General features: G+C 49.8%; 1 protein-coding gene across 33 annotated transcripts in view; it reads left to right on the top strand.

Annotated features, from left to right (window-relative positions):
- The window catches only part of CDK12 (cyclin dependent kinase 12), a 75,134-nt gene extending 54,569 nt beyond the window's left edge, over window positions 1–20,565 (top strand). For 12 of the 33 annotated variants that reach the window (XM_070562139.1, XM_070562137.1, XM_070562121.1 and 9 more), the window contains 2 exons: window positions 2,088–2,288; window positions 12,268–12,403. The gene's annotated coding sequence lies outside the window, so the exon portion shown is untranslated. Of the gene's footprint in view, window positions 1–2,087; window positions 3,530–12,267; window positions 12,404–14,161; window positions 16,962–19,408 lie in introns of those variants that run through there. The other 21 variants (XM_070562140.1, XM_070562122.1, XM_070562115.1 and 18 more) reach the window with 8 other exon arrangements.
- Window positions 20,566–22,428: the final 1,863 nt, after the last annotated feature.

The following is a 22,428-nucleotide window of genomic DNA, read 5'->3' as shown; positions in this document are numbered from 1 at the left end:
CAATATAAGCTGCTAGAGAAATTATGCCAAAAAATGTAGCAAAGAGTGGTCTTTTACTTCTTGTCCTATGTCTAAGCTGAGAACAGAGATACAATGAAACTCAAGGCTCTGAATGCTGAGTCAGAAATGCCCCTATATTCCTGTGGTGCCATGGCCCCAGAACTCTAGTCAGGCCCCATCTGGCTCTGTGTGGTGTTAGTGCACACTAGAGAGAAGGGCATGTTACCAGCTGTCCCTATCTCCACCTCCCTGTTTCCTTCACTGTTCATACACTGGTTTAAGGAGCGAAAGAATAAAGGAGAAGAGGGGCTTTCTCACCAGGTTACCCAAGGTGGTGTTTCCTGGCATCTTCTTCCTTCCTCAAAAAATTTAACATTTTTTTTTTCTGTATTTCATGAGAGTAAGTTGGGATCAGGGCAAGGATGGGCACAGAGCTTGGAAAGCAGTGTGGGTAGAAACTTTGTCATGCTCTTCAAGCCCCAACACCTTTCTCCTTCTCCCAGAGTTGTCTGCTCTTCTATCTTAGCACCCCATTTGTTTTTTTGTTTGTTTGTTTGCTGAGGAAGATTCACCCTGAACTAACATCTGTGCCAGTCTTCATCTATTTTGTATGTGGGTCGCTGCCATAGCATGGCCACTGACAAATGAGTGGTGTAGGTCCGCGCCAGGGAACCGAACCCAGGCTGCTGAAGAGGAGTGCGCCGAATTTAACCACTAGGCAACAGGGCCAGCCGTTAGTACCCCTGTTTTATATGCCCAGAGGCCCTATGGAAGAGTAGGATATGCCTCTTTTAGTGCCTCCCAGCCTCAACCTGCCTTCTCCTTAGACCCTCAAGGTCATCTCCTTGGCTGTCTGATTCTCTGTCTTCTTTACTGCCAAAAAAATGAGAAGGGCCCCTTCTCATTTCACCAAGACAGTCTGGAAAGAATTCATCTAGCTCCCCACCCTGTTTCCAAGGGCCTGCAGGGGGAGGGGTAGCAGAAGAGAGCTGTGCCAGGGAGTTGAAAAGGAAAATTCTCTTGTCAAGGGAGATCAAGAGAAGCCTGAAAGTGGGGAGAAGACAGGGAAAATTTGGGAACTGAGGCCTGAAGTCCCACCTGTGTGTCTGGCTGCCTAACATAGAGCAGGCCATTCATATTAAGTATTGTTTGGGGGATTTATTAGATGGCTCCTATTTACAGAGCTGCTGTTTCTCCTCTGAAATACAGAGCAGCAGAGAAGAGCATGCAGTGAAGAAGAAGGGGAGGGGGTGTCAGGCTTTCTGTAGGCCCTCTTTCACACCCTTTGTCTCCTCCTAGTCCAACATTGGAGGCATACTGGAAGGGCAAAAAGGCCCTTAAAGGATTCAATCTAGATTCTGGATGTTTCTCTAGGGAACAGGGCCTCCCTTCCTCCAATCCCCACCAGCCCTGCCTTACACTCTAGTGGTATGTGGCACACTCTAAAAGTGTCAGATCTACAGACCTGGAGTCAGAGCCTAGAGCTTGCTCTGGAGTCCAGAAGAAACCTTGAGCGTTTGCAGGGAAAGAGGGATAGACTTGAAGTAAGTGGAAGGCAGAGGTAGCAGTCCCCAGAATCTCCTGCACTCTGGAAAAAAAGGAATTGTTGAGGAGCTCAGCATTGGCCCAGGGTTTAGCTTTTACTCTTATGGGATCCCTTCCTCTTTCTCTCTCGGTGTGTCCCACTGGCTGGTGAGAGATCTGTATGTCTGAACTTCCTGTTTTAACACCTTGAAAGTTGTTATGCACGTGCCCTATCTAGCTCCCTAAGCCATGAAGGAGGGGAAGAAAACATCTCAGAGGTGGCAGTGCCATGATGTCCATCCAGGAGAGAGGCTAAGGAGAAGAAACATTGACCAGAGAGGGAGCCAGGAGGAGATGCCTGCTCCTGAAACAGCCTCTTTACCCAGTTCTCTCCCACGCCCCCTCTCACATGCTGACAAGGCTGTGTGCCCAAGTGTGCCAGCTCTCCTGGCTGGCGATCCTGCTCTGCCGTGCAGGCAGCCGGCTTTCTGCTCCAGGACAGAGCACGTGCTGGGGTCTCTTGCACTCCTTTGCTCACTCATCTCAATGTTTTCATGTTGCAGATTCCTAGAGATGAAGGAGGGAGCTCTGGCCCTGCAAGTAGGAAGACAGTGGGCTCCAGGGCCCTTTGGGTGCATATCTGCCTGGCTGGAGGAGGCGGGAGGAAGAAGGCTGCTGGCAGCTCAGCTGAGCTCAAGATTCTGGTGACTCATAGCAATGGGGGCGGCTCATGAAAGCAACAGAAAGGAAAGAGGTCCAGGCCTGTAAGAGCTCTCTTTTACCCCATTTCTCCCTGACTCTCAGCTCTGTGGATGAAGGTCTCTCATCTAGATTGTGGGGCAAGAAAAGACCCTAGAAAGAAGGGAAGGAAATGGGAGAGAAGAGAACAGGAGAAGCTGAGCATTCCCAGTGAGAGGATTCCCAGTAAGGAAAGAATAGGAGAGGCCAGTTATTCTTGCCTTACTGTATCCATTGGCTGCACAGAGAGTTCTGGGCATGCACATGTGCTGGGGTGGCTCAGCACTGCTGGGCACCTTCCCAGGAGTTTTCTAGGCAGACACAGCTACTCCTCCCTGCCCTCACTACTTGCCCAGAGCTCTAGGTACCCAGCTGATACCACGTGACTTAGGAATTTTTTTTTCAAAAAAAGCATTGTTACAAGACAAGAACCTGAAAAGGTTACCACTTGGTAACCTCAGTACTCGCTTCCCTGGAAACAGACACCGTAGATCTCCAAAGGTGCTAATTTCCTCTTCCCTTACAGGTCAGGTTGGCAATGTGCATCTTCTCCATCCTTTCTGAATTAGGGGGATGATAGGATACTGTGTTTGAGATCACACCAGCAGAAAGGGACCAGAAGGTGGACCAAGAGAACCATTCATGCCTCCAACCACAGTCCCAGGGGCCTCGTTGTTTCAGCAAAAGGAAACAGGGATCTTGGATACCAATGTATCTGGATACATAATAATAAATACCCTTCCTGTAACGTCAGAGAAGGATTTACTAAGAGGAAGGGGGTTCTCTGATAGCCTGAGTTTTCAATTGCCTATTTCTATTCTTTTCATTGCTTGTGGCTCTGCTCTCCAGCTGGTGTGAGGGTCTCTCTGCTCCTGGAGATCCACAGACAGTTTTGGTTGGAGAAAGGGACAGACAAACTGCTCTTCATGTAGAGAGATGGGACCAGCTGCACTCCCCGAGCTCTCCCTTGCAGCATTAGGAGCCCAAAGGACCTTGCTGGAACACCCGTAATAGAGCTCAGTCCTGAACTGAACCAACACATCACCTGGCTCTCGTATAAAAGTGGTGCTATGAGGGGGAGCCTGGGTGCACCAGGTGGGGTGTAGGCAGATGTGGGGAGTTCAGCCCCAGGAGAGAGAGAAGAATCACTCCTCAATACCATATGCTCCTCCTCTTTCTCAAACCTCCTTGGCCCCTCTTTTTTTCTACCTCCCTTCAGCCAACTCCACTCCTGGGCACCTTATCCCCTCCAATCTGAGAAGACATGGTAAGTAGTTGTCTGTTCCCTACACTTTTGTATCTCTCATTCTCCTCCTTTGCTTCCAATTCCTAGCCAAGAGTTGCCCCATTTGAACTCTCCACCAGTGATGCCATCAGGATCTGAACCTAGAATCCCCAGCCTCTCCCAACCCTCTGACTCTGAGAATGCCACTCTGACTCATCAGTCCTCCTCCTCCCCACAAGTACCGCCAGGCCAAGACTAGTATGTCCACCAGCACCAAGGACCCTGACCTGAAGCAGAGGGCAGCCCTAGGGGGTGCATTGGGGCCCAGCCCTAAATGCGTGTATGCCTGTGCATTGGGCACACTGGTTTATTAGTGTTATTTCAGCATTGTGATGCAGAGAGAGTAAGTGTAACAGCTGCTCCTTGCTTGCAGTGTTTATTGTTACCTAGAGACAACCTCCTGGCTTTTTCCCAGCTCCCCCTCCCCCCAGCCCAACCCCCTCCCTGCCAACAGGCCTACTCTCCCCACACTGATGGGAAATTTATAGCTTGCCCATACCATGCCTTTAACCCTCTCCTGTCCATAGGATAGGTGGGGTGAGGGAAGCCAAAGTGAGCAGTGGTAGCCCCAGCAGGGTAGAATAGTGTGGAGCAGGGAGGGAAGGAGGGAGAAGACATCTCCCCTCCCCAATCTGTGTGTCCAGACTCAGGTCCCAGTTGCCCTCCTGGGTCTCCTGTTGAGAGAAAAGAACTTTGGACCTAGCCTTGGGATCCCAGCATCCTCCTCACAACATAATTCTCTTCCCTGGGCACCTCTGAGTCCCCTATTTGGGCTGCTTGGTCCTGGGCAAGTACATCAAGGTAGTATTGAAACAAGAGGAGTAAATACAGAGGGGCAGAACCCCCAGCCCCCTCCTTTCTATAGAGATGTCATATTGAGACAAACAAGAGGCTGTGGCATGAGGGATGCTGGCCAGATCTCCATAGCTAGATCTCCACAGGTAGATGTCAAACATGAACCTGGCTGCTGAGCCTAGTGGGAAAAACTCAAATTCACCCTGATCCCAAAACAGGTCCTGAGAGACACTCAGGCCATCCTTTAAGCTGGTCTTCTTGGTCTGGTTAGGCTACTCCTTTCTGCTTTTCTTCCTGGTCCATTTTCTCCTGCTCATCTTTTGGTTTGATACCTTAGGGCAGATCCAAGAGACCAAGGGGACTGAGGCATCCTAGTCAGTGTCTCAACAGAACTGGGGAAGCTCCTCTCTCCCCTCCTGACGTAGGACTTTTCATGGAGAGGAACCATATCATATATTCACCATCCCCACTGGAAACAAGAGGAAAAGGGATCAGATTTTACCAGAAAGGATAGAGCTTAGACATATGGAAAAACTTACTCATGGGCTGTAAGACTTCAGAATGGGCCTACTTCTCATCAGAGATTTTTCTTCTGCCTGGGATGTGTTTAAGTCTACCTAAGGGGCACTGGAAAAACAGGGTTACTTTCTGGGGCTCCTCCAGATGTAGGTCCCTGTGCAGTTTCCACACAGTGCACCCCTCCTCAGCCCTTCTAAATGTATGTGTGGTGGTTAGATCGCAAGTTTTGGAAGCAGACAGCCTTGGGTTCTAGTCCCAGCACTGCCATTTACCAGCTGTGCTACCTTGGTAAGTCACTTAACCTTTTTGAGCCCTAATTTCCTTGTCTGTGAAATGCAGATAAACAATCTCTTAAGGTTGTAGAGAGAATTTAGTGAAATAATGTGTATAGAGCACCTAGGACAGTGCCTCATACTCAGTGGGTGCTTAGTCAACCATTGATGCAATAGTCTATTACTTTTATGCAGTCAGCAGGGCTGAAATTGCTTCAAAGACTCCATGAGTCCCCTGAAATTGTAGGCCAAATGTGTTTATGTGCATATACTGGGGAGAATGTCCATACTTTTCTTCATGATGTGGAGCGGGGGGGGGGGGGGGGGGGGGGGGCGGTGCCAGTCTCCTGGAAAGGAAGTAGCCCCAATCTCTTGACTCAGACTCCCCAAGAAGTCAGTTCCGTCATTCCCATGCCTCTCAAGCCAGAAGCACCTTAGGCAGTGTTCTTCTACCTGGAAGTACAGCTTCATCTAAGATGGAGCTGGGGAGAGACAGCCATTAGGATAGCAACACCTTGCATTTGCCAGGCACTTTACAGTTTGTCAAGTACATTTACCTACATTTGCTCTTTTGATACCCAGAACATGACAGTAAAGTGAAGCGAACTATCATTTATTGAGTGTCTAATATGTGCCAGGCATTGTGCTAGGTGTATTTTTTTTAAGTATGTTTAAAGTCTGTAAAGTGTTTCATCACCTAGATATGCTGTGATTTATAACGCTCATCTCCTATTTTTAATCATTTAGATATTTTTACTGAAATAATATCACAATGAACATCTTAAGATATAAAACTTCATGCATTTTTTATAGTAAATTCTAAGAAGTGGAATTATTGGGTCAACAGATACAGATATCCTCCCCTCCCTATAGTTATGATCATTTTATTGATGAACCCTAATGAGAATAATATTTTTTAATCTTCCTCTTTGGAATTCTGCAATGGAAACACAAGGGCAGCCCCTTCTCTCTCCTATACCCAACAGAGACATTAATAATCTATCATAGCTTTTTTTTAATTGAAGTAATTGTAGATTCACATGCAGTTGTAAGAAATAATACAGAGAGATTCCATGTACATTTTATCTACTTTCACCCAATGGTAACATTTTACAAAACTATAGTATAATATCACGACCAAAACATTGACGTTGATACAATCCACCAGTCTTATTCAGATTTCCAGTTTTACTTGTTCTTGTGTGTGTATTAAGTTCTATGCAGTTTTATTATCTGTGTAAATTCGTATATCTACCACTACAGTCAAGATAATTGAACAGGGGCTGGCCCCGTGGCCGAGTGGTTAAGTTCACATGCTCCACTTTGGCGGCCCCGGGTTTCACCAGTTTGGATCCTGGCCATGGACGTGGCACCTCTCATTAGGCCACACTGAGGTGGGACCCCACATGCCACAAGTAGAAGGACCCACAACTAAAATATACAACTATGTACTGGGGGGATTTGAGGAGAAAAAGCAGGAAAAAAAACCTGAACAGTTTTAACACCACAAAGATTCCTCATGTTGCCCTTTTATCATCATGCCCATCTCACCCCTCCTTAACCCTTGAGAACCACTAATCTATCCTCCACTTCTAAAATTCTGTTGTTTCAAAAATGAAGTCATATACTATGTAACTTTTTAGGCTTGGCTTCTTTCAGCATAATTCCCTGAAGTTTCATCCAAGTTTTTGTATGTATCAATGGTTCAGTCTTTTTATTTATGCCATGGTATGAATGTACCACAGTTTGTTTAACCATTCACCTGTTAAAGGACACTGTACTCTCCCTTTGTATTCACTAGCAATTAATGAAGTAGCTCATTTTATGTGGTGTGTTGAGTGTTTCATATTCACAATTATTAAGCTTATTAACTCTTCAAGCATGGCACTATGATTATATCCACTTTATAGATGAGGAAAATTGAGGCTCACAGTAAATGATTTTCTCGCAATTACATGCTGTTAAATGGCAAAGAGCCTGGAACCCAGGATAATAGGGCTCTTCCACTAAACCAGGCCTTCTCAGACCTTGCTTAAGGTTGCTGGGAAGAGGGTGTGGGTGGAACCAGAAGAGAGATGTTGGGGCAGGAAGAATACTGGAGCAGCCTGGGTCAATTGAGGTCCTCACAGCTAACTTTGGTTCATATGTTAGAAGATAAACAGTGTCATGGAACAGGGGGCAACATGGTATGAGCCTTTGAAATTGTTTCCCCCTTGCCAGGGAAGAACAAGGCTAAAGTGGATGGAGCCCATGAGCAATCTGCCCACAGACCTGGGACCTGGAATGAGAAAGGGAGGAGCTAGCCTTTAGGTGTCTATCAGAGAATGAGTAGTCAAGGCTGTCCTTGAAAATGTGAAGTTGAATGTGTCTCTAATGAGGTCTGAAGAAATTGAGGCCCATAACAAGAAGTGAGCTCTCTATTCTGGATGGAAAAGGGAGATAGTAGCACTTTTTTGGGGAGGCAAGGGGGACTACAGGTCATTAACACACACACATAAACCTTGGGCAGGCTCAGTGTCAGGAACATGGTACAAGGGGCAAGCAGAGTAGAAGCAAAAATGCTAGAACAACACTTACTGCTGACTACCACTGCACTTTCCCTCCAACTGAAGTCATGGACAGCTAAGTCAGAAGGAGCTGGAGAAATTGTTTGGTCTGTCCCTCAGCCTCTGGGCACTGGTTGAAGCTGACAGGTGGAAACCTAGAGTTGGCTCAGACATGATGGATGGTAGAGATGCCAACTTGCAAGAGAGAAGGTTTGGCTCCTCTCCTGGGAGCTGTGTCTGGTCAAAGGCTGCCTCCTCCCACCTCCTGCTGGAACCAGCTCCTTTATAGTTGATGTTACCATTGCTCCCTTGGCCTATTCCAGTGGCTGTGGACTCATAACAATTTTCCCCATCTACTTACAGCTTTAGAACCAGGCCAAGAGCATGTATCACTCTTCTCCATCTCTTTTGGCTCATCAGAAATGGCATATCTTCTCCCAGTGGGACGCACCATGCTTACCCAGTAATTCCAGTCATGGGGGATAAATACCGAGGCCTTCACAATTTATAGGGACTACATTGCATTGTTGAAACAACCAGAGATATCCATTCTGAATGTCTTTTTGTTGGAAATTCTTAGACAAAGAGAAACCACTCTTTACCAGCTCTTATGCCTACTGAGATTTCCTGACTGTCAGAGGTCCTAAGTGTGGCTAGAAGAAAGCTACCTTCCCTTGGAGCCAAGATGGTTCCTAACCAGGAAATCTCAGGACCCCCCACTTACTCCCTTTCCTTGACTGGCCCTCTAGTCTAGGTCCCCTCCTCTCCTGCCACCACTCCCTTCCCATTCCTCCTTTCTCTTCTACTCTCTCTCTCAGCAAGTTTTTTATGTGATTACAGGCACTGCATGGTAATTAGTGCTAAACTCATTTGCACAACTACAGTTAATTGGCTACAACAATTAATTAATGTGTTGGAAATTTGGCACTGGAAAAAAAAAGTTTGTCATCAAAAAAAGGGCAAAAAATTGTAGAGTGAGATACCCATAAAAATCGAGGGCAGGCTTCAAAAGCCCAGCTGGGCCTCAAACTTCAGGCCGGCCTCAGATGCCTTCCCATTCTCAACTTCAATATGTTTTCTTCTTTCCTCTGTTTTTTTTTTACCTCTTTCTTTCTCTATTTCTCTTCTCTCTCTCTCTCTTTTTTTTTTTTTTTTACAACTTAAGCAAACTCATTTCCCTGATAAAATATAGCATGACTAATGGCTAGAGCATGTAAAAATCATTGGGAAAATGTCCTTGGAAGACGAATGCATTTTCAGCAGAATAATTAACTTAATTAACAAATTCACATGCATATTCATCAGGCTATTAATGTCTTCTCGGCTCAGCTTGATGAACATTGCGGTAATAACCATCTCATTTACATACTGCATTCTACTGCGATCCAAAACAGAGACAACATACAGGCATACACACACACACACACACACTTGCTTGAATACACACAACATGCCTGGGCCGCTTTGACTTCCAGGTTGGCTGGGAGTGTGTGTGTGTGTGTGTGTGTGTGTGTGTGTGTGTGTGAGTGAGTGTGTGAGTGAGGCAGAGGGGTGGATGGGAACCTAACTAGATGGTGTGATCTTGAGAGGGTCATGAGTGCGGTGGGCTAGGGATGCCAACGTGTGGATGTGGATATCTGAGAGAACTTTAATTCTGTCTCTCTCTCTGTCTCTCTCTGTCTCACTCTGCCTCTTATTCCTTGTTTCTTTTTCTCTGTGTCATTTTCTTTCTTCTTCTCGCGCACCCTCCCCCCCATGTCTCTCTAGGGAAAAACTTGGTATCGGTGCCAACTTTTTACCCCTTCCCCTCCTCCCTCACTCTCCTCCTTCCCCTCTCCCAACTGCTGCCAGCCGGCATCAGCGCCGAATTGCCATCTCCTTGAGCTCTCTGTGGAGCAATCTCAGAGAGCAGTAAGGTGTGACGCGAGGCTCTGCCGGCTTCGCAGCACCGCCTGCGGAAAGAACGCAGGATGGCGGAGGAAGATTAAGAGAAATCGCGAGCAGGGCTCGGCTGCAATTGGTGTGTGCAAACGCCGAAGAGGAAGGGAGAGGGAGAGCGAGGAGGGAGGGTAGAAGTGGGGGAGGAACCAGCAGCTGTCGGCCTAATTCTTCTAACACTCTGCTTGTGGTCATATTAGAAAAACAGATTATGCCCCTCGGTGCCACTCACTTATACTTGACATACGTTAATGTTCTATATCTCCATTCTCGGGTCTTGACGTCGGTGGACTTAGGGTCAAGGAGGATGGTGTTCTGGGTGGCCAAGGGGCACAAAAGATCCTGCCTCTACATTTTTCCTGATCTCCAACCCTAGTCTGTAGTAGCCCTTTAGAAAGCAAGCCTGGGCCCAGAATTTGCATCTGATGCCACCCTTTGGCCCAGCTTTTTGCAGCCCCATAAGAGGTGCAGAGATCAGAGGACACCTGGAAGCCCTTTCCCCTAAAAGTAACTCCCCATTTAGAGTCTTAATAGGTCACTTTAGGACCAAATGAGACTAGCTTTGTAGCACTCCTACCCCTAACATTTCTAGGGCCCTCCCCCTTAAATCAGAAGTTGGGGGTCAGAGAAAGGTATCTGTGGCAATCAGTGCTCCCTGAGGGGGTTACAGAGAAGCCAGAAGCAAACAAGGCCAGGATTGTTTCTGGGTTGCTATGGAAACCAGGTTCCCGCCTCCTGGCAGGATGGGAGGCGTGCCTGAGGCCTTCCTCTGTCTACCAATCCTGAAGGCTATAAAGGTGGAGTTTACCAAGGCCTGGGGCATAGGGATGGTCTTGGAGGACAAACCAACCATTCCCAGCAGCCCTGCTTGTCAGTCCATAGCCCTTTGACCCCCACCTTCCCTACCCTCTCACCCCAATATTCAGTCAGAGGAGACTTTTTCCACACAGTATCTGTCCTCTATGGAGACCTGTTGCTTAGCAACCACTAGTGCCTTCTTCCTAATAACTTGCAGGGACTGAGATATAATATCTGTCTCTCCATATTCAGTTTCCCTCCTCTGTCTATTTATATTTAATAACTGAAGGCCTGTCTTGGGTTCCTTTGGCACATGTTTTAGAGGACTTTTAGAGGATTAAGCTGTAGCCTGAAGAAATAAAGTTACACCTGAGGAAGAACTTCCAAACAGGGAAGAGTGGGAGAAAAGACTGGAGTAGGTAGGGAAGCTGTGGAATCATACTCTCTTAAGTATAGGTAGAGAGAAAAAATTTAGAACTTGGAATGTGGGGAGGGAATGTCTACAGGGATTCCCAAGGGTGCTCTCCTGGACCTGGAGTAGACCTAACAGAGCTGCTTCCTGGGCTAGCATTTTCCATTCCCCATACTCTGCCCTGCCCCTCCTTGCTGACCACTTCAAGTCTAGAGCCCTCTCATATTTCTATATGTGGGAGGCCCATCCCTCTGAGGATGCCCAGTTTCCTAGTATCTAGATGTTGGTATCCAGGAAGAGGGGCTGTGTCAGTGTGTGTCCAGCAAGGTGTGGGTGTCTTCCAAAGTTTTTCAGTCACAGGGAGGGAGTTCTTCTGAGCTCTCTACTAGAAAACTCCAGACCTGATCAAGCACAAAGCTGTCTAGGGAGAGTAGCAATGTCCCTGTAATCTTCCCCACCTCCAGTCCCAACCTCTGACCTCCAGTTCTCCCTGCTGACACCCCACCCTGACCTGCTACCCTTCTCCCCAGTCAGCACCTTCACTGCCATCGTGCTAGCTCACAGACTGTACGATTTCACCCTCCATACCCTGCTTCTCGGCACCTCCTCCAACCCGAGCCTTCTGTAGGAGACAGATGGGATGTCTGTGATGGAAAAGGCTCTGGGCTCTACGCCGCCTTGGGTGGGCAGCCCCCTCCCTATCTCCCCACTACTCCCTCTCCCTACCTAAGACACTTAGATTCACCCCAGGCAGCTTTGGGAACTGCTGAGGATTCCAACTCTCTTCCCTTCTCAGACTTGGCCCCAGAAGCAGAGCCAGAATTGCATCCTTCTCCAAGTCTAGACTTCAACCCCTCTTCATGGAAGACCAATGCAAAGGAGGAAGTAGGTTAGGGAATGGTAGGGCTCCATGTGAAGGGACTAATGTGGAGAGGCAGGAGAGGCCCAGAGTCCCTGAATGAGGACTGGATGGCTAAGGTTTGGGGCCTAAGTTGACAGAGGAGGCTGAGCCTAGGCAGTTCCTTTGCTCCAGAAATCTGGGGTCCCTGGAGGGAGGCTCAGCCTGGGGAGGGGGGAAAGGGAGCTAACCTTACAGAGCACCAACTGTGAGCCAGGCATGATGCCAGAGCCTTTTCATACCTGTACTCAACTAGCAGGTGAGGAGTCAGGGTGAATAGGTGTCTCATGAGTCTTAGCATCTCTCAGCACAGCTGACCACCTCCTCCTTTGATTCTATGATATCATTGCCAATTCTTCCACCGCTCTAGCTGCTCTTTCTTTGTCTCCTTTGCAAGCTCATCCTCAACTTCTTAGACTTAGCCAAGTCCCCTAATTATACACTTTTATGGTACTATATATCCTTATTTCAGAGCACTTAGCACAGTTATTTCACACTTATATGTGCAGTCATTTGAATAATGATTCTATTTCTCCCACCAGATGGAAAGTTGCACAAGGACAGTGACCACATCTGACCGTGTTCATCAGTGTGCTCCCAGTGCCCAGCACAGTGCCTAGCATAAAGCAGCTGTTTGGTAAATATTTGTTGAATGAATGAATAAATGACAAAAGGACACCTCTCTGGGCTAAACTCAGCTTCTTAGCCACTCCCTCACCCAAGAACTGACTCAACCCCAATGTGTGGACCAGAGAACAGGGTACCTAGGAGGTCAGGCCACCTCATTCTCCCTGGAAAAGCCATCAGGACAGGACTAGCCCAAGTTCCAAGATAAGGGGCCTGCCCTGCCAGAGCCTGGCCCTGCCTATCTTCTCTCTGGCTTCTCCAGGTAATGAAAGAATTCAAAGTTTCAACAACTTCTCCCCATATTGGGGCCTGAAATCACTCGTGAGCTGGAGGGGAGGAGTTCCATTGGAGAAGGGTGCTCTGCAGAAAATTCCTCTTTTCTGCCTTAGCTGAGACTGCAGAGACCATCTGCTGCCACCCTTCTGTTTGCTTCTGTCCCCTTCCCCTTGACTTCAGGGAAGGGGCTGGTTTGACCAAGTGGGAGGGATAGATGGTAAGAGCAGGACAAGCTGCTTGTTTCTTGAAATGTCTGGGAGGCTGCTGATGAGCCTCAGCCAGGTGATCGGAGCAGAGGGACACAGGATCCCCAAAGGACTTGAGGCTGCACACTCTAGACCCTGGGAAGGAGTAGACAAAATGACCTCTGGGTGGTTACCAGCCTTCAGCCCAGGGCTTTATCTGACCTCTTTGCTGCCCTTGCCATCTGACCTCAATCAGTATTCCTGAGTCTGAGGAAGTTAAAGTTACGCCAGGCCCAGCAGCCCCTTGCTCTCCTTGGCCACTCCCCATTCTAGCCAACCACCCAGCCCAGAGCATCTCTCCCACACAGCTTAGCACCAATACCTAGTCCTCACTGTGGCCTCTCACCCAGTCCCCTTATCCTGACAGTGCCCCTCAGCACCCAGGCACCTGGGGTCATGGATCTGGAAGCCACTCTAGGCAGTGTTGTTCTCTCTGACCCCACCTGTTCTCTGGGCCCCTAATGAAGTAGGACAGCTCAGGCTGTGGGCCAAGTCCTTGTATCCTCATCAAAAGCAACATCTGTCCCCTCCAAGAAGATAACCCTGGGAGGAGGGGAATGAGACAGGCACAGGGAAGAAACCCCATTCCTGCCTGGGGCCTCACCCCAGATTCCACTGCAGGCACAGATTGAGGGTGAGGGCCAAGACAGCCACAGAGGCCTACATTTGCACATGCCCCTGCACCGACCTTCATGCCTCTGAGCCCCAGAATACGAGGGCCCCTCCTGGGTTTACCCAGCTACCTGGGCTGCTGCTGCTGCCAAGCCGGCCTTCTTTTATTCATGCGTTGTTTTATTGCTGGCAAATGCTGCTGCTTGCTGCTGTTGGAGGCGTTCCTGCCAAATCCATCCCAACATCTTGGCCTGGCATCAGGGCGGCATGCTAATGTGGAAATTTAAAGAGCCGCTCAGCTTTAAATCGGAATTTTAAATGAGCAGCAGTGCTCCTGAGGGACCTGGGCAAAGCCAAACAGTATCTGATCCACCCTTCCTACTCCCACTCCCATAGCATCCCCCCTCTTCTTCCCATCTATCCCCTTGACTTGGACACTAGATGAAGTGGCATGGGACACTGCCTAAGTTGGGGGAAGAGGGAGCTACCAGGGTAGAGGAATTGGTGCAAGATGGAGTCATCTAGGCCAGTAAAGAGCTGGGATCCCCCAACTCAGGACCAAGAAGGGATCCACTGCTTGCTGTCACGGGCAAATGGAAGCAGAGACCCTCTACACAAGGGAGCAGGGCTGGGGATGGTGAAACTGACATTCCTACTCCACTTCCCATTTTACCAGGAAACAAGAAGAGAAGGCCCAGAGAAGAGAAGAGGGAAGGTGGAACTCCATGAAGACACTCATGTGCAACATACACTAGTGCACAATGGGATATGTGCACACAGCTGTGTGTGCAGGTCAGGATGCTTGCTGAGGCCCCCTGTAGCACATATACACACAGCTCGCACATCACCCAGGCATGGAGAGGAATTATTCACATATGCAGGCCAGTCTTTCCTATATTCAGGCCACTGTCCTAACCAGAACAAGCTGGTTTCTGCAAGTTGCTAGCCTGAGCTGTGCCCCAGGTTTTTCCCATAAATCCTAATGCACCAGCATTCCCCAGCTCCTGGCAGCTACCTGGAGTCAACCGTAGCAGTGACAGAGCCAGACAGCAACTCTGCCAGGATAGGGGTGGAGGGCACCTGCGCTCATCCTGTGCACCTGTCTTGGCTACAGTGTGGTGCCTTCTCTGGTGATTATCAGATGACAGGTTCAGACATCTCACCTGGGAGAGAGATGGGACATCTCACCTCATCTCACCTCTCACCTGGCATAGCCTTGGTTCAGAGGAAAGAGGGGGCTAATAGGAGGTGAGAGAGGCAGAATATGTACTTCTCTGTGACCCCCTTTCATCTTTACCTGTCTCCAGGAGATAGGTGACCCCCCATTATCAGGAAACACTTCTCAAGTGCCTACCCTCTAGGAAACACTATGCTTAGTTTAGCACAGTGCCTCACAATTTTCTGGGCTGGGTTGATAACAGCCCCAAGAATCTGGATGTGCTGTCCCCATTGGAGGATCCACAGTAACTTGCATGGTAACCTCAACCTTACCCATGTTAGGCTGCCAGGCCAAGGGATGCTCCCTGACCTTCTCCAGGATTCCCCCTCCCTCAAGGAAGGAGCCAGCTTCTCCACAGACTGGTATGGCTGCCAGCCAAGAGGCTTGGGGCAGGCCTGGGGCATGCAGCTGGCACCTGCCCACCAGATCCCTAAGGAGCACCCTCCTCCTCCACTCCATAGCACCGTTCAGATGGCTCCTGGGCTACAGGGAGGCAGAGCTCACCAGTCCCCATTCTCAGAGAAAACCTCAAGCTGGAAAGCCCATCACCACCCTTTCCACTGTAATCTGCTCTAAGATCCTCCACCAGACTAGATATACTAAAGACCCACTAGGTACTTTTTCCAAGCAGGACCAAACACTTAACACAGTAGGGGTTGGTCTGGGGCTAGGTAAGGGGCATTGAGGTGTGGGACCTGGGCTGGAATTATGGGAGGAGTTGCTGAGGTCAAGAGATGGATGAGGAAGAACTTGATGGGAGTGAGATACGATGGGGGACATGAAGAGAAGGGGCTGAGTGAATTTGCCTCTCTCATCTAATTAGTGGTATGCAAATGATATGCAAATGACCCCCTCTTTGTTTTGAGACCACAGGGCCTATGCTTTTTGGAAGTGGGCTACAGAGGGACTACCAGGCAGCGTCTCTGAGACCTTCAGACATGGGACACCCAGGCTCAAGAGGGAGGCCAGAGTGCAGCCATCTGGTTCTAGCTTATTTCCTGGACGGCCTTACTCTCTATGAGCCTCAATTTCTCTATGTGTGAAATGGCAGGACTGGACTGGATGGTCTCTAAGTACTGTCAGTACTGACAGTCTAGGGTTCTCTGATCTGGAGCCCAATGCCAGCCCAGGGTGAAGGGATTGATTCCATTCTGGGGTGGAAGCTACTTGGCTCTTTGCCCCTGCTGCCCACCTCAGCAGTTGTGTCATACCACCCCCATATCCCCATGCACCTGCCATGCCAAACGTGGGCAGTTTCCTGCAGGCACTGTCCTCTCCTACTCCTTGTCTTTACCCACACTGTTTCTTCTGCTTGGAATGCCCTTTCTGCTTTAGCCCCTCACCTGGCTAACTCCAACTCGAACAGCCTTACCTACCTTACCCTTCCACCTTCTGGGCATCCCTATGCGCTGTTTACTTCTCTCATTTCCCACTAGACTGTGAACTCCTAGAGGGCAGGTTCTGGGTTTTGCTCAAGATGGAATCTCCGATGTAAGTATATTTATTAGTTTCCAAAGGCTGCCATAACAAATTACCACAGCCTTGGCAGCTTAAAACAACAGTTTATTCTCTCACATTTCTGGGGGCCAGTAGTTCAACATGAGTTTCACTGGGCCAGAATCCAGGTGTCGGCAGGACTGTGCTCGCTCGGGAGGCTCTAGGGGAGAATCTGTTCTTTCAGCTTCTAGTGGCTGCTGGCATTCCTTTGCTTGTGGCCGCATCACTCCCATTTCTGCCTCTGTCTTCACATCGCCTTCCAGTCTTCTGTGTGTGTATAATCTCCCTCTGCCTTTCTTTTTTTTTTTTTTTTTTTGGAGGAAGATTAGCCCTGAGCTAACACCTGCTGCCAATCCTCCTCTTTTTGCTGAGGAAGGCTGGCCCTGAGCTAACATCCGTGCCCATCTTCCTCTACTTTATATGTGGGACGCCTACCACAGCATGGCCTGCCAAGCGGTGCCATGTCCACACCCGGGATCCAAACCAGCGAACCCTGGGCCGCCGAAGCAGAACGTGCGCACTTAACTGCTGCGCCACCGGGCCAGGCCCTGCCTCTCTCTTATAAGGACACTTGTGGTGGCATTTAGAGCCCACCCAGATGAGCCAGGATAATCTCCCCATCTCAAGATTCTTAATCCCATCTGCAAAGACTCTTTTTCCACATAAGGTCACATTTACAGGTTTCAGGGATTAGGATGTGGACATCTCTTTGGGAGCTGTTATCAGACTACCAAAATAAGTAAAGACATCTTCAAATTTACCATTTATTAAGCATTTACCATGTGCCAGACACCCAAATACATTTTTCTCACTGCATTTAAGTCTTGCAATAACACTGAAAGGTAGATATTATTGCCTCTACCCTACAAATGAGGAAACTGAATGAGTCTCAAGGGGATTGAGTCACCTGCCTAAGTTCACATAGCTGACAAGTGACAGAGCCAGGATTTGAAACCAGATGAGCTTGGCTCCAAAGCCAGCATGATTTTTGCTTCACCAACAGTCTCTGAGCCTACCCCAGGCCCTGGCACAAATCTCTTACCTGAATGGATGTGCAGAAACAGAAAGATAGGTGGACAAGGGAAGGGAAAATGAGGTCCAGCCTTCTTAATGATATTGACTCAGGCTTTCTTTTGCCAAAGCCCCCTGACTACCCCTCTAATCTTCCCCCACCACCCCTGACCTCTTGTTTCAGAAACCTGGAATCTCCTCCAGTTTGCATCCTCCTGCCAACTACTGCTGCCCAGGAGGGTGGCACAGTGCCTGGACTTCAGGCAGGAGATATCAAATCACAGAACCAGAGGGACCTCTGGAGGTCACCTCTTCTAGCCCTCTGCCCACATACAGACCTGCTCATGAGGACAGGGGAGACGGGATCAGGGTAGTGGGCAGCAGAAGGGAGAAGTAGCCATCTCTTCTTTCAGCTACCCTTTTCTTCTCACTTCTTACACGATTTGTATTGGGAAGTCCTCACTCAGATTAACCTTCTAGACATCATGCTATATTGAAAGCTGACCTGAGTCAGAAGTCCTGTGACCCAGTCCTAGATTGTCCAAAACATAAAACGAGATTTTGGCTAAGTCCCTTCACCTCTCTGGGCCACTAATTCTTCATCTTTAAAACAGAATCGATAATGACAATAATGATGATAATAATAATACCCATCTCACAGAGCTGTTGGGGGAATAACACAGTCCAGGGAAGAAGCATCCAACCCACGGCCTGGAGCAAGGCAGGTTCTGCAGAAATATTTTGTAACAGCTCCTCAGCTCTCCAGTCGATGCCCCTTCTTCCTGGATTTCACAGGGCTTTGCTCACCTCAGCCAGTCTGGTCGGCCTTGCGCGCTAGACTGTGAACTCCTCTTGGCAGGCCCTTGTTCATTTTTTAATCACTGCCCGTTCCCCTGCCCAGTATCTAGCCTAGGCTCCATCTATTTTTGATAAGTAAACGAGTGAGGGTCTGAGTTGGACCCCCAAGTCTCGAGAGGCACAGAGCCTGACTCCCACCACTAACCCTTCTGGGCGCTACCATTTCTCCTGGGGTCCAGGAGGCGGCAGCGGCGAGGAAAGAAGGCGCTGCAGCTTTAAGATTCCTCTCGGGCGTCCCGGTTGCCAAGGCCCGGTTGCCAGGGATCTGCGCGGAGCTGCGTCCGGCCTCCGCGCGCCGGCTTCGGGCTTCCGCCGCCGCCGCCGTCTCCGTCTCCGCCGCCGGGCCGCGCCGGGCTCGGCTCCTCCGAACCGTCTGGCGGACTTGGCACCGGCCCCGGCTCCTCAGTGCCCCCGCCGTGCGTGGCAGGCTGTGGCTTCATTATCCTGATTGATTCCTCCTGCTCCCCGACACCGTGGGGGCCCCGGCCAAGGAAGGGGGGCCGAGCGGCATCTGCGGGCCCCTTACTGGCCCTCGCCCCCAGCCGCTCCTTGGGCTGCTGGCCCCTCGGTGTCCTGCTGCAGTCGGCCGGGGTGAGGAGGGAGGGCTAGCCAGGCCTTTGCCGCACCGCCCCCCCGGCCCCGGTGGGCGGGGAGGGCCCCAAGGAGGAGCGGGGTGTCTGGCTTGGTGCTCCTGCCCAAGGTGCCCTCACTGGGCCCCATCGCCGCTGGTCTCTGGGCCTGCCTTCAGCAAAGGTTTTGCGCCTTCCCCAGAAGGATATGGAGCATTTGGGATGGGGAGGGAGCACAGTGATGGACTGAGAACTGAGGGAGAAGAATAAGCCTTGGCAAAATGGGAAAAGCGACATCTTTGAGGAGCACTGATCACGTGGGTCTGGACCGAGTGGCAAGTGTCTTATCTTATGCTTTCCTGGGCGCCTTAAGTACAGTTCTCAGGTGAAGCAGAGACAGGGTCTGTCCAAAATCACAGGACAGGGCAAGGATCTGAGCTCAACGGAAGGTCAGGGGCTTCTGTGAGTTAGAGAACCTATCCCCAAATCTAGCATGGGGTGGTCTGGCCACGAAATCATGCCCCGCCACCCCCCTTCCCCACCCCCACCCCTCCCCTGCTCCCGGAAACCAAGTGCTGAGGTGATGCTCAGTGGAAAGAGTATCTAGGGGCCAGACCTGAGATTAGAGTGTCTTCTTATTCTGCTATTTGGTCTCTGATCTGGGCAAGTCATTTTACCTTTCTTAGGCTTGGTTTATTCATCTGTAAAATGGGGTTAAGACCTTCCTGACAGTTGTCAATGGCTAAATTCGATAATGTGTTGATGGCAGGACCCTACCTAAATTCTCTGGCAAGAAGGAGAAAGGGAGATGAGGGGCTGGCTTCCATCTCTGCTGCTGTGTTGTGTGGATCCCTCCTCTTTCTTTGAAGGAGGTAAGTCTCTTCCATATGCTTAAATCCCTTCTTTACTGGAAGATGACCTGGAACTCTCCAGCTGGAGTTGCTTCCTTGTCAGGGTAGAGGGCAAAACTGCTCTCCGTGTCATTGGCACAGCATGGATTTAATTTCTAAATTCACATCAGGCTCTCCACCACTCCTATTCCTCGGTGGGGGTGTGGGGGGGGGGGGAGCGGCTATTCCTACAAGCCTTGACAGTCTCCCTCTAGTGCCTCTGCCTTGTCCTGTCCAAGGGCTAGACTTATATAGGCTTAGTCCTTTTGGCTAACTCCAACCTTTAGCTCTCCTTAGCCCTGGGAAAGAGGGAGCTGCTGGAGAATTTGAGGCCAGTTTTTCCAGACCCATGGCAATCATGTTTGTGAACATGCCCTGGCAACTCAGTGTCTATCTCTGTGTCTGTTTCCTCATCTGTGAGTTTATTAATTTATTCTTCCAACCTGTATTTCCTGGGTGACCACACTGGGGCAGCATGGTACACCCAGCAGGTGGGAATGTGGAAATAACACAGAGTGCGTGGGAAGAACTCCACTCTGAAGCTGCTAATCTTCTGGGGAGAAAACAGACAGACAGACATGTCAGCCTCTCCAATACTAGGGTATTTGCTTCAGGAGGACCTCCCAGATTCTAGAACATTCCACATTGTCATGATGCTTCCCCCCTCCTTCCTGAACACAGCAGACTCTTGCCCTGGACTCTTCACCCAGAGGCTAATTGCTTTCCTATGGGAAAAGACATCTTAAAATTTGAGTCTGATGGGGCTGGCCCAGTGGCATAGTGGTTAAGTTCACATGCTCTGCTTCAGCACCCAGTGTTCACCTGTTCGGATCCTGGGCACGGACCTACACACCACTCATCAAGCCATGCTGAGGTGGTATCCCACATGGAAGAACTAGAATGACATACAGCTATGATATACAGCTGTGTACTGGGGCTTTGGGGAGAAAGAAAAAAAGGAAGATTGACAACAGATGTTAGCTCAGGGCCAATCTTCCTTACCAAAAAAGTAAATAAATAAAAATTAAAAATTTGAGTCTGGGGATTTTGTTCATTCGATTTTGTTGGAATTGTCTTTATAACAGTCATGCATTACTTTCATATTAAAGGTAAAAACACAAAAACATTCCCAAGTTTGGGAAAAAAGATGTCAGGGAGGATTTTTTTCCTCTGGTGACCAGAGACAGGTCAGCACATGTATCTAGGCCCTTGATTAATGCACCCCTGTGAGCAGCTACATCAGTCTACCCACTGACCTGGCCTGCTCCATCCTCAGTGCCTGTAGGCCTGGGCTGCATTTCCTATTAATACAAACCACGTGGGACCCTCTCTGTGGCGTTTCTAGGCAGAAGAGGGAGCCACAGCCGCCTAGTGGCTGCCAGGGAGGCTGGCAGGAAGGGGCATCTCCATCAGGCGTCTCCAGGGAAACAGCGAGCTCCCCAGAGAAGGGACATTTGGAAATAAAATTCTTGCCGCTGTGTGTTTGTATGTGTATGTGTGTTGGGGCCGGAGAGGGAGTTAAGAAACCTCTCCAACCCCCTCTGCTCTTCTCTCTCCAGGGAAAGCCTCTCTTAGCAGCCCTCACCTCCTCCCAAAACTCCAGCCCACACCCTGGAAACAGTGTAGTCTCTGCTGGGACGGGACAAGTGGCCTAGAAAATGTCCCTTCAGATTCGTGATGTGGGTGGAGAAGAGCACTGGATTGAGAGCCAAAGGCTCACATCGTCAGCTTCCCTGCCTCACCCTGTGGCCCTGGTCAGTTAGACCCCTTTTCTGAGTCCTGGGTTCCTCTGTAAAATGAGGGTAATGGATGAGATTTCCTCGTCATTCTTAGTCCCCATGTTGGGGGCTCCTCCACAAGGCCCAAGAATACAGTTGGGGCATTCTAGATGACTCTTTGCTGCACTTGGTGCAGATACTTAATAGGTGTTAATGATTCTTTGTGTGACCTTAACTGGTCACTTAAACCAGCCTGAGCCCTTCACCTGCACATTCATTCATTCAGATATTTGTGGGTGCTTATTGAGAATGATATCTATACTGAGAGGGTCCAGAGACTGCCCAGATTTCCATGAAAGAGGCACCTCAGTCCCTCTCCCCATGCTGTCCTGCACCAGAGGCCAGCTGCATGCCACATTCCTTCCATGACGACCCCCTTCACATACAGCTGGAGGGCCCTGGAATCTTCTCTTCCCACAGTGCCCAAAGTCAACCTAAACTAGAAGCCATGGTGCCTCCTGGGGAATAGAACTGGGGGTGATGTCCCTGCCCCCTCCCCTCTCTCACACCCACCTGGTTCCCTTTGCCCTCCCTTGCTCTTGAGGGACAAAGGCCACACTCCCAGCCCAATCCACCTCTCCCTGGTAAAATATGGGGTGCCCAAGTTGGGGACAGGAGCCCTTTGGAATCCACAGACAGAGGTCAGAGATGACTGAGTAAAAACAAGTGGCTCTCTCCCAACTGGAGTGCCTCTCCTCCCGGTCCCACCTCCTAGAGCTCCCCTTCCTCAGGAGACCCCACCTTCCAGACAGAGTGGGGGTTGCTGAGAGAGCTCTTCATGTGGGAGGCAACCCCTACAACTTCTGGAGGAGACAGGGGGGCTCGAGAAAGGAACAGGGCTGAGAACCCTGCAGAAGCCAGGGGCCAGGCCTCCTTCGGGTGTCCTCTTAGGAGGAGACGTTGACTGGCCCTCATGGCCTGACCTGACCTTCTGGCTTCTCAGCCCCAGGTTTGCCCTGGGGGAGGGGCAGGGAGTTGGAGGTGGGAGAGAAGAAGGTAGGGGGAAGGGAGGTGGAGATGCAGCAGACGAAGGGAGGGGGAGTGCTGATCTGGAGTCTATCACCTTTACTGGGCACCTACTGTGTGCAAGGCGATGAGCTCTGTCCCAGTTTTACCTGGAT

This window comes from Equus przewalskii, chromosome 10 (genome assembly GCF_037783145.1).
Source record: "Equus przewalskii isolate Varuska chromosome 10, EquPr2, whole genome shotgun sequence".
NCBI classification, from domain to species: domain Eukaryota; kingdom Metazoa; phylum Chordata; class Mammalia; order Perissodactyla; family Equidae; genus Equus; species Equus przewalskii.
The sequence above is the reverse complement of the archived record's forward strand: the minus strand, read 5'-3'. Positions and strand labels throughout refer to the sequence as shown.